At 42.0% G+C, this 11,897-nt stretch overlaps 1 pseudogene; it reads right to left on the reverse strand.

The window, feature by feature from the left end:
* The window catches only part of LOC144232361 (zinc finger homeobox protein 2 pseudogene), a 27,596-nt pseudogene extending 16,610 nt beyond the window's left edge, over window positions 1-10,986 (reverse strand).
* Window positions 10,987-11,897: the final 911 nt, after the last annotated feature.

Consider the following 11,897-nt stretch of genomic DNA (forward strand, 5'->3'; position numbering starts at 1 on the left):
AGAACTAGATTTAATTGTTCTCCACACACACACACACACACACACACACACACACACACACACACACACAGGAAAGGATTATTATGTGACATGAGAAAGGTTAGCTAATATTATGGTGGTAATCATATTATAAGATATACATGTATCTCATCAAACTCTTTAATCCACATTTACACATTTCTCTTTGAAGAACACTCCAAGAGACACAGAGGAAATGCTTTCTAACCAAGAAAAATCTGTCAACCTGATAAAGTTTAAGCTGCCTAGAGAAAAGCTCTTTGGAGACTCCTTTCATGATTTCTAACCAGTCTTCAGATATCACACTTTGCCGGCTTCACGGGTGATGGGCAGATCTGATAGACCCCTCCAGTCTTCCAAGTGTGAAAATGATCCCTAAGATCTGAGGGGCAGTGTGGGGAACACAGCCAGAGGTTAATCTCAGAGGACAGGTCAGGGAAGCACTCAGCCAACAGTTGTTTTGGTCTCTGTGGTTAGAGGCATTTCTGTTAATTCCCTCCGCTTTGATCCTTTTACAAGATCTGGAGAACTTTGTTTCTTTATACATTTATTATTTTGAAGTTCCAATTCCTCCACCGCCTTCTCTCCCCCTAAGCACTTAAAACAAAATATTTGATCATTTTTATAGCAGTATGTAGTTAAACATAAAAGAACAAGTGGGTTATTTTCACCTATTACTAGTGACAACTTAAAGACTATTTTCCACCAATTTTTTCTTGTTACACCCACACTACCTTCCCCACCCCCCAGTGTTTCTTGCTTTTAACAATGACTCCAGACACATAATACAGATGTGCAATAGAAATACACACCCTTTATCAGTCAAGATAGGTTGACTACATTGTAGCACCAGCTCCAAACCTCAGTGGCTTAAAGCAACGAGGCTTGTTATCTGGGTCATAATACATTTCCGTCACATGCCAGCTGACGGCTCTGCTTCGCATCCCTTTGCCCTCACCCAAGGACCCAGCATGAGAAATCAGCCACTGGCTACGTTGCTAGTTGCCAAAGGAGAGAGTGAAGGCAGCCCTTTAAAAATGCACAGCTCTTAAGCTTCTACCTGGAAAGGATATGTGTCACTGCCACACCTTTCGTTGGTCAAAGCAAGTTATATGACCAAACCTAACTTCAAAGGGTCAGATTAGTGTATTTTGCAAGTGGGGCACTATTAGTAAAGTTATACAGTCTATTATACACACTCAACTAAAGAGTTATAACACATAAACTCTTCTACCAAAATCCCTGGTAATGGAGGCAATTTCTATACATTGTAGCCAGATGCTGTTTAGAAAAACATCTCAATCCTGAGATTCAAAGTTTCAAGTCATTGTCTCAACTTCACTCTGTATGTTTGGTTAACAGCTAATGGGGTCACACTTTGTAGCTAAATAAAGGTCATCGACTCATTAAATGAATGTGTTTCAGACCAGAGGAAAATGTGTGACATGGTTACCAAGGTTCTTCACTTATAATGAAGGTCTGAAAATGTCACTGGGGAAACCAGAAGCGGATTTCAGGCTGGAAGAATCAGCTCCAATTGTGATTGTGAAATAGTAATTATGCAGTTGTTTTCCATCCCTCCTCCCTAATGTTATGCGTGTCAGGAAACATGCTGTTCCTTTTTAACACAAATTCTACAGGGCTCAGAAAGCTATTTGGGGGCAGATCGGGAAAGATGAAGTTGGAATGGGAATCACGAAGAAAATACAAGGTGAGGCATCCTGAGCTTCCCAGTATAATGTGGCCAATGAGGCATCTTACTGAGCTGCCAATCAAGTGTGGATTTGCATATCTGCAGTTCATCCATCCCCATCAGTGAATATGTATTTTGGGTTTTCTCTCCAGTTTCTAGCACAAAGCTTCCAAAGCCCTAGGAGTTTTTCCATTTTTTTATGTTGGTTTATTTTTCAGAGAGATAGAGAGAGATTAGGGGAGGGCAGAGAGAGAAAGGGAGATAGAGACTCCAAAGCGGGCTCCGAAGAGCTCGAGGATTTGGGGCTTGAACCCAGGAACCATGGGATTATGACCTGAGGCAAATCCGAGAGAGGGACACACTTAAGTGATTGAGCCAGCCAGGCGCCCCCTTAGGAAATTCTTGAGTCACCAGGGTGAGAGGAGCATCTTTTGTTATTCATAACAAGCCCCTTTCAACCACCCCTGGAGTTTATGCTAATGAGATGATTGTAGCTGGTTTCCAGAGGAACCAGGGTGAGATGAAAGGGTTGGAAATTTCATCCCCACCCCCTGACCTCCAGGGAGGTGAGAAGGGTTGGGAGTGGAGACCATCACCAATGGCCAATAATTTAATCAAATGTGTGGCTGAAATGAAGCCTCAAGAAAAAGCCTCATGAAAGCCCCAAGAGAGCTTCTGGGTAGGTGAGCACATGGGGGCACAGAAGTGCCACATCTGTTCTCTTAGATCTTCTCCGTGCGTCTCTTCCACCTACCTGTTCCTCACTTGTGTCCTTTTATAATAAACCAATAATCTAATTAAGTAACTTCGCTTCCTGAGTTCTGTGAGCTGGTCTTTCAAATGATCAAACTTGAGGTAGGGAGTTACCAGAACCTCTAATTACAACTAGTCAGTCAGAAGCATAGGTGACAACCTAGACTGGTGACTGGCATTCTAGGGTTGAGCATAGGACAGTCTTGTACGACTGATCCCTTAAACTGTGGGGTCTGAGCTAACTCCAGGTGATTAGTGCCAACCGCTGGTGTCCAGAGAAGTGAGAATTTGGTTGGTGTGGGGAAAACTCTATATACTTGGTGTCCAAAGCGTTGAAGTTAGAGGAGAAACAGTTTTTTCTTCAGCCAGTTTTGTACTCCTGGTCATGTGTGTAGATTAGACTCATGCTATTTTTCACCTAGACTATGACAGCAGCCCCCTAGTTTTCTTTCCCCTCCTCTCCCTTTCCACTCCACTTTCCCTGCAGCAGTGAGTTTTCTTACCAAAGCCCAGTTCTGATGGTGTCAGTCACTTAAATTTCAACAACTTAAGGCTAACTTACTTTTCTGTCTTTACTGTTTCAATTCACCTTCTCAGGTTTAATAAAGTATACAGTTAAGAATTATGAAACCAGCACCTGGGTGGCTCAGTCAGTTAACCATGGGTATCTTGGTTTCAGCTCAGGTCATGATCTCATGGTTCATGAGTTCAAGCCCTGTGTCAGCAATGTGCTGGCAGTACAGAGGCAGCTTGGGATCTTCTCACTCCCTCTCTCTCTCTCTCTCTCTCTCTGCCCCTTCCCTGCTTGTATGCTCTCTCTCTGAAAATAAACAAACTTAAAAAACAAAAACAAAAAAACACTCTGAACCTAAAAACAGGGGGGCCAGAAAAAAATGATGAAAATTTCTCACCCATAGACATGCACTTACTTTGCAAATATAGGTATATCTACTCTTCTCTTTAAGTTTATATGTCTTTCTGACCTAAGTGGTCTTTGAAGGACTTAAGGTAACAGGTCTTCTAATAGAAATAGGAGACAAATATATCTTTGGCCAATTCTTTATGAACACTTACATATGTTACATTTAAAAACAAATGTAGGGACACCTGGGTGGCTCAGTCAGTTAAGTAACCAACTTCAGCTCAGGTCATGATCTTGTGGTTTGTGGGTTTGAGCCCCATGTCGGGCTCTGTGCTGACAGCTCAGAGCCTGGAGCCTGCTTCGGATTCTGCGTCTCCCTCTCTCTGCCCCTCCCCAATTAGCACTCTGTCTCTTTCTCTCTCAAAAATAAATAAACATTAAAAACAGTTTAATTAAAAATAAAAATAAATATAGATCACTTAAAAATTAGAGCAAAACACTCAACCATGTCAAGGTAAGGTCAAAGAAAAAGAAGGGAGATGATCATATTAAGGTATAATCACAGCAAAATAGTGAACCATGTTAATGCCCAAACATAAATGTATCTTTAAAAAGAACACCTCAGTTTCGACTTGAGTAGCCAATAAATGTCAATTCTAGTTAGGTTTTATTTTAATTCAATTTTGCAATCCATCCCAAATGACTTGCCTTGGGTAAAGGAACGGTTTGTAATAATAAAAATAAGAAAGAATGGTGTCTTTATTGGTTTAAGGAAAGAGAGACAGAGAGAAGACCAGAAAAAGAAATTAGAGCAGTTTTTGTTTGTTTGAGTAATGCTCTGAGTTTTTTCCTCTTTGACTTAATCCCTGCTCCAATCTTTCCTCCCAAACTCTTCATTTTACTCTCCAGAAACTTCAGCTCCATGAAAAACAATTCTACGTTCTCAATTTTACCTTTTCTATACTTTCTGCTCGTAACTAAACCTAAATTCCTTTATAATACTTTCTAACAGAATTTGTTTATTTCCTAATGTGCCTCGTATTCTTGGTGGGAAGTGGGTCCAAGTTCCAGACAAATATTTTCAACCTTCTGTAAACCCTGGACCTACTGAGTCTCATGTTTGTTACCCAGCCTTACCACTCTCTATCCCTCTCGTGGCTGTTGTCATTCACCTACCTTCTGTAGACTGACTGAGCTTTCTTTCAGACACTGTCCTGTATCCTCAACCTTCTTACTTTCTCTAACCCATAAATTCTTATCAAGTGGCCTTAACTCCTACTCAGTGAAAATAAGCCACCATACTGGAACCACATATCCTCAACTTCCCACCACCAAATCCCTAAACCATCACTTTCTCCTCCTTCCTGTTTCAGTGTGGAGAATCTTTTACCATCAAAAACCATCCCTCCAACTAGGCTCAGATTCTTCTGTAGATTCTTCTCAGAAATCATGAACAGTAGTATTAGTTTCTCTCCCTATCTCTCTCTCTCTCTCTCTCTCTCTCTCTCTCACATCTTTTCCCTCCCTAACACCATAGCCTCCCTATCCATCATCTTATTTCCTTGCTTCCGCTGTTCATTTTTTAAAATTTGGCTTTATTTTCTTCCCCTCTGCATTCTTCATTCTAAATCTGGCTGCTGGGCCCACTGTCTCACTTGACATTGCTCTTGCCAATGTTATCATTGTCCTCCATGATACTACATGGAGGTATCCACTACATGGAGGATACATCCACTGAATGCTTTTGAATTCTCAGCTTACTTAATAATGTAGAGAACATAGGCAAAAGAAATGTAGAAAAAGTTAAATTTCCTTGTAACTTATAGCCCATTGACAAGTGTGTGGGACAAGAAGAGTGACATTCTTCCAGGAACTCAACCTCCTAGTTGAGGTTTGCTAGAGGCAAAAGGCAACCTTAGCTTGACATTAGCCCAACCTCCAGGATCCTTTAAGTCTTCTCTAACATGCAAAAATCCCTTTGGAAACTTCCTTTCTCTCTATCCCCCTCCACCCCCACTGCCCTAAGATGTATGCTAGCAATCATTCTCCAAACATATGGCCCCCTGATATACATCTGAAGAGTCTCATGATTAAGAATTTACTAGATAGTAGTAAATGACCTTATCTTACACAGCAACTAACCCCTCAAGGTCCTGAAAACTTTGCTTCCAAATCCCTTAAAGATTTACAGTGTCCCTAACCCCCTCTCAACTTACAAGTGTATCAGCAGTCACTCCTCACTCCAGCTCTTTCTGCCCATGGGTCCTGTCCCTATGCCTTCATAAAGCTACCTTTTTTGCACCAAAGACATCTCAAGAGTTCTCTCTTGACTCTTCGCTCCCAGACCCCAACATTACATCACATCATTAATGACTCAGCACCTGCCAGTTCATTGCAATGATCCTTTTCTCTTAAAACCCTGTCTGTGAATCATCTCTTTGGAACTCTTTTCCTGTCTCATTTGTTGGTAATTCTTGCTCTTGAACCATTGAATATTAGGGTCGAAAAGGGAGGGCTATGTCTGAAGTCCTTGCCTTTCTCCCTTTACCCTTTCTTTACAGCATCCACTCCTATGGCTTTGTAGTATACACCATGGGTGGTCTGCAGGTCCCCTCAAACCACCTTCATTAGTATGTGGGCCTCTATCCTAGTTCTTATCAACTTTTGTTTTCAATGGTCCCTGGGAAATGCCAGAAAAGTCTTGGTAGAATTCTGAGGAAATGATCTAAGAGCCTAGAGACGTGGGCATGCTAGAATGGTTCTGTTATAGAACACCTCAGAACCCATCCAATGATGGAGGAGGAAGAAACCTAGGCCTGGTTGGTGATGGTTCAGCTTGGTAGTTGGTACAAACTAAAAGTAGATTGCTGCTGGTCTCCCACACACCGTATAACCCTGAAATTGCTGTGATGATAGAAAATGGAGCAGTCCCTTGAAGATGATACACTATGGTGCTGAGCTGTTGCTTTCACAATGTGGCATATACTTTATGCCAATAGTCATTATGTGTTGTCCTGTCTCTGATAGGTAGAATATATGAATCTGGAAGCAAAGGAGTGCAATTAGAAAGAATCCTTCAGTAATGTCATTCCCAGTGACCCACTGGTCACTTGGGAAATTTGTGGTTCATAAAACCAGACCTAAGAGATGCTCTAATTAACATCTCTATGGTGACCCTTATTGGACCCATAACTTTCGTATGAGCTCCGAATCTGAATATATAACCACCTACCTGATTTTAAATTAGACACCTCATAAGCATCTAAAACCCCATAGGTCCAACACTGTACTCGCTGTCTCTACCTTCCTGCAGTGTATCACGGTGGGGAGTATTGAGGTCTACACAGGATGTCCGGCCTGAAATCTGGAGTAGTCTTTGAACTCTCTCTGTTCTGGGGCACTCTTTATTTCAGTGCAGGTCATGATCTCGTGGTTTGTGGGACTGAGCCCCACATTGGGCTCTGCACTGACAGTGTGTAGCCTGCTCAGAACTGTCTCAACAATTATTTAAAAGGTAGAGAGACATATAAAGTAGCATTCTAAAATGCCTAATAGTCAACAGTATTCTGAGTATTACCAGCTGCCAAAAAACTAATCCCAAGCTTCAGAAATAAACAAATGCTTACAAAATTTTAAAAAATGACAGTCTTTCAGGAGGGAGGAGTTAAGATAGCAGAGAAGTAGGGGGACACTGTGCTTTCCTTGACTCTCAAACACAGCTGTGCTGAGGTCAGATCACTTGGAATACCCAGGAACTTGATCTGAGGACTGGCAGAAGGGGCTCCTTCTGGTGGTGCCTCAGAAGAGAGGGAACCCTTTCTGTGGAGAGACAAAAGGGAAAGAGACAGCGGTTGAGAGAGTGTGGTCTTGGATTCACAGAAGACAAACCGTGTCCTGACCACAGACTGTGGAGTGAGAGGTACGGAGTGTTGTGGGTTTTTGTTTTTGTTTTTGTTTTTTTTTTCAAACAGCACGTGGAGCTCCGACTCTAAGGATTTGGAAGTGTAGGAGTTTCCCTGGGGTGGAGCTTTGGCATGCACTCCTGGGGAGAAGGACACTGGCTCCAGAGTGCATAGTACGGAGCAGGGATCTCCTGAATCACACTGGGAGAGAACATTCCCTTCCTGGAGTACATTTATTTCAGCCACAGGCCAAAGAAAATACACAGGAGAGCTGTGGTGGGGGGAACATGGACTGTCCTCGCTATTCTATGAGGGCTTTCTAAACAGTGGGGGGTGTGAGATCCCCTGTCCAGGGATGGGAGATTGAGGTGGTGGCATTTTACCCTTCACCACCAGGTGGGACTTCAGAGAGCAACACAGCAGCCCCCAGTGGAGGTGGGACCTGCTTACAACAAAACCTGCCCCCCTGTACCTGGAAACTGCTTATTTACTGGGGCAAGTGTGACACTGAGACAGCACAGCAGAGGCAGCACCTGGCAGGCACTAAGTACACGGAACACAGAGTGCTTCAAAGTGTCACCTGCAGTTCTGGTGGAAATAGGTGGTTTACTTTTTTTTTTTTTTCTTTTCATTTTCTTTCTCCCTTACCCCCCCTTTGGAATCAGGCTTGTAGTTTTTTTGATTGTTGGGTTTTTTTTTTTTTTTCCATTTCCTTTTCTCATTTTTTGGATCAAGGTTCTTTTTTCTTCTCTTTTTCTCTCTTTTGTTCTCTTCTTTTAGGCTTATTTTGACAAATCAAAGCACACCTAGTTAGAGGTCTGAACACTCCCCACTGCAAAGGAGAGGAACTGTGCAGAGGACAGACCAGTGGAAGGAGCAGCCAAAATAAAACATCAGAGTGCACACAGCATACACCAGGAACACGTCCTGAAGAGCCAGGCCCCGGACAACGGTTGACTCTTTTTTAATATTAGCATTACTCTCAGGCATAGAAAACATAACACAAAAGATGGAAATTTAATCAAAATGACAAGATAGAGGGATTCTTCCCAAAAGAAAGATCAAGTAGAAATAACAGCAAGGGACTTTGTCTGAACAAGAATTGAGAACAACAGTAATAAAACAACTAGTTTGGCTTTAAAAAAAAAAAAAAAAAAGCATATAAGACACCAGAAAAACTCTTGTTGCAGAGATCAAAAACTTAAAGGCTAGTCAGACTGACATAAAAAAATGTTATAACTGAGATGCAAAACCTACTAGATATGGTCACAAGGACTGAAGAAGCAAAGGAAAGAATAGGGAATACAGAAGATAAAATTATGGAAAATAATGACTCCAAAAAGAAGAGGCATAGAAAACTATTAGATTACAAGGGTAGACTTCGGGAACTCAATGATTCCATAAAGCAAAATAATATCTGTACCATGGGAGTCCTAGAAGACGAGTGGGAAAAGGAGACAGAAAATTTATTTGAACGAATTATAGTTGTGAACTTTCCTAATCTGAGGAAGGAAAGAGGGTTGATTTAAGCCCAAAATGCACGGAGAATTCCCCTCAAAAATCAACAGTAACAGGGCAACACACAATATATCAATGAAACTTGCAAAATACAAACATAAAGAGGGAATTCTGATAGCACCTAGGGACAAAATGTCCTTAACCTACAAAGGTAGATACATAAAGTTAGCAGCAGACTTGTCCCCAGAAGCTTGGCAGGCCATAAGGGAGTGGGAGGAAAATATTCAATGTGCTGAATGGGAAAAATATGCAGCCAAGAATTCTTTATCCAGCAAGGCTGTCATTCAGAATAGAAGGAGAAATAAAGAATTTCCCAGACAAAAACCAAAGAGTTCATGACCACTAAACCAGCCCTTCAAGAAATTTTAAGGGGGACTCTGAGTGGAAACAAACAAAAAAAGACCAAAGCAACAAAGCCTAGAAAGGATAAGACAACATTACTAGAAATACCAACTCTACAGGTAACACATAGCACTAAATTCATACCTTTCAATAATCATTCTGAATGTCAATGGACTAAATGATCCATTCAAAATATATAGGGTATTAGAATGGATTAAAAAAAAAAACAAGATCCATCTATATGCTGCCTACCAGAGATTCATTTTAGACCTAAAAACACCTGCAGATTGAAAGTAATCAGTTGGAGAAAGATCTATCATGGTAATGGATGCCAAAAGAAAGCCAGCGTAGCCATACCTATATCACACAAACTAGATTTTAAAGCAAAGCCTGTAACAACAGATGAAGAAGAATACTATATCATAATTAAGGGGTCTATCCATCAACAAGCTCTAACAATTGTAAGTATTTATGCCCCCAATTTGAAGAAGCCAAATATATAAATCAACTAATAACAAACATAAAGAAACTCATTGATAATAAGTCAATAATAGTAGAGTTCTTTAACAGACCATTTACAGCAATGGACAGATCATCTAAGCAGAAAATCAACAAGGAAAAAATGGCTTTGAATGACACACTGGACTGGATAGACTTAACAAATATATTCAGTACATTTTGTCCTAAAGGAACAGAACATACATTCTTCTCAAGGGCACATGGTACATTCTGCAGAATAGATCACATATTAGATCATAAATCAGCCCTCAACAAGTACAAGAAGATCAGGATTATACCATGCATATTTTTATATCACAACACTATGAAACTTGAAATCAACTGCAAGAAAAAATTTGGAATGATCTCAAATACATGGATGTTAACGAACATCGTACTAAGGAATGAACAGGTTAACCAGGAAATCAAAGAATAAATTTTTAAAAAATACACGGAAGCAAAAGAAAATAGACAAAATAGATTTAAAAAATTTGGGGGGTGGGGGTGAGCAGGTGGTTTTGGTTCCAGAAAGCTTAGGAGAGCCACGCAGCCCTTATATCCTGCCTGAAGCACAGCTGCACTACTGGGCAAGCCCAGATGTTGGGCGGGGGTTAGCTTCACCCCATTAGATGTATGTGACCCACAAAGGCCTGGGCCCTGCTGAAACCCAGGCGGCATATGAGGCAGAGCCAGAAGAGCACCCTGTGGTCTCCTCCCCTGCTCCCCATAGGGCCATCTTTGGGATCTCCAGGTGGGTTTGGAACCAGTTGGTAGCTCCAGAAGACTCCATCCTTTCCCTCACAGGTGGCCAGAGATGGCGCTGAGGTATCATGGAACAGAATTTGGTCAGAAGAGCTAAAGCCTTGGATTGGGTCAAAGCCACATTGGATGTGAAGGGCAGTGAGGTGTGCAGAGGGTAGGTGGGCAAGGAGGGGCAAGCCGGGCTCTTCCTTGATTCCCACCTGGCCCCAGGGGAAGCCCTTTGGTAACAGGAGTTCACTGCCACCTGACAGGGACAGCTTGGCCACTAGGTAGGCCTCACCACCAGCTGTGAATAAATGGTTGCTTAGGTCCACGGGAGGGAGCCCTTCTCCTTCTTCCTCCTCCTGCTCCTTGTCGTCTTGCCCTCCTAGGTCCTTTGGGGAGAGGCCACCACAGCCAGGCTCTTCTCGGGGCTCCCCAGTCTCCTTTGGTGGGACGAGGCCACAGCCCGACTCTGGGGCCTGTCCCCCTGGCTCTGAGGGCCTCATGCTCGCAGAGGTGGAGGGGGCAGCAGGGGCATCTTTGGTGACAGGATCAGCGGGGTTGACAGGGGAGGAGGTGTCCGGAGGCAGGGACAGGGCATTGTGCCCAGGGGTGGGGGTGGTGCCAGTGGTAGAGGATGAGTTAAGGGTGGCCATGGCAGACAGAGGAGCGCCAGGGGTTCATTTCAGCGTGACAGCCAGTACCCAGGTTCCCCATGCTTCACCATCCCATACTTTTCCCAGTGTCCCAAGTGGCCTGCATCCTCTCCAGGTCTTAATATCAGCCAATCTCTAATGATTAAACCTTTGGTGCTCAAGTCTATGCTTCCAGAAGAGCATAGATAAATAGATAAAATCATGAATGAACGAGGAGAGATCACAATCAACACCATAGAAATACAAACAATTATAAGAAAATACTATGAAAGATTATATTCCAACCAACTAGACAATCTGGAAGAAATGGACAGATTCCTAAAAATTTACCAACTACTGAAACTCAAACAGGAAAAAATAAAAAATTTGAACAGATCCATAACCAGTAAAGAAATTGAATCAGTTACCAAAAATCTCCCAACAAACAAAAGTCCTGGGCCAGATGGCTTCCCAGGGGAGACTTTCCCTTATGGTCAGGAATAAGACAAAGATGTCCACTGTCCCCTTTACTATTTACATACTACTGGAAGTCTTAGCCTCAGTAATTGGATAAGAAAAATAAATAAAAGGCATCCAGATTGGCAAGGAGGAAGTCAAACTTTCACTATTTGCAGACGACATGATACTCTATGTAGAAAGCCTGAAAGACTCCACCAAAAAATTGCTAGAACTAATACATCAATTCAGCAAAGTTGCAACATATGAAATCAATGTATAGAAATCTGTTGGGTTTCTAAACACCACCAGCAATGAAGCAACAGAAAAAGAAATCAAGGAATTGATTCCATTTGCAATTTTACCAAAAACAATAAGATACCTAAAACTTTTAGGTATTTAACCAAAGGATACAAAATAAACCTAACTAAAAAGGTAAAAGATCTGCATTCTATAAGTTATAGGACACAAATAAA

Source organism: Crocuta crocuta, unplaced genomic scaffold, assembly GCF_008692635.1.
Source record: "Crocuta crocuta isolate KB4526 unplaced genomic scaffold, BGI_CrCroc_1.0 scaffold645, whole genome shotgun sequence".
NCBI lineage: Eukaryota > Metazoa > Chordata > Mammalia > Carnivora > Hyaenidae > Crocuta > Crocuta crocuta.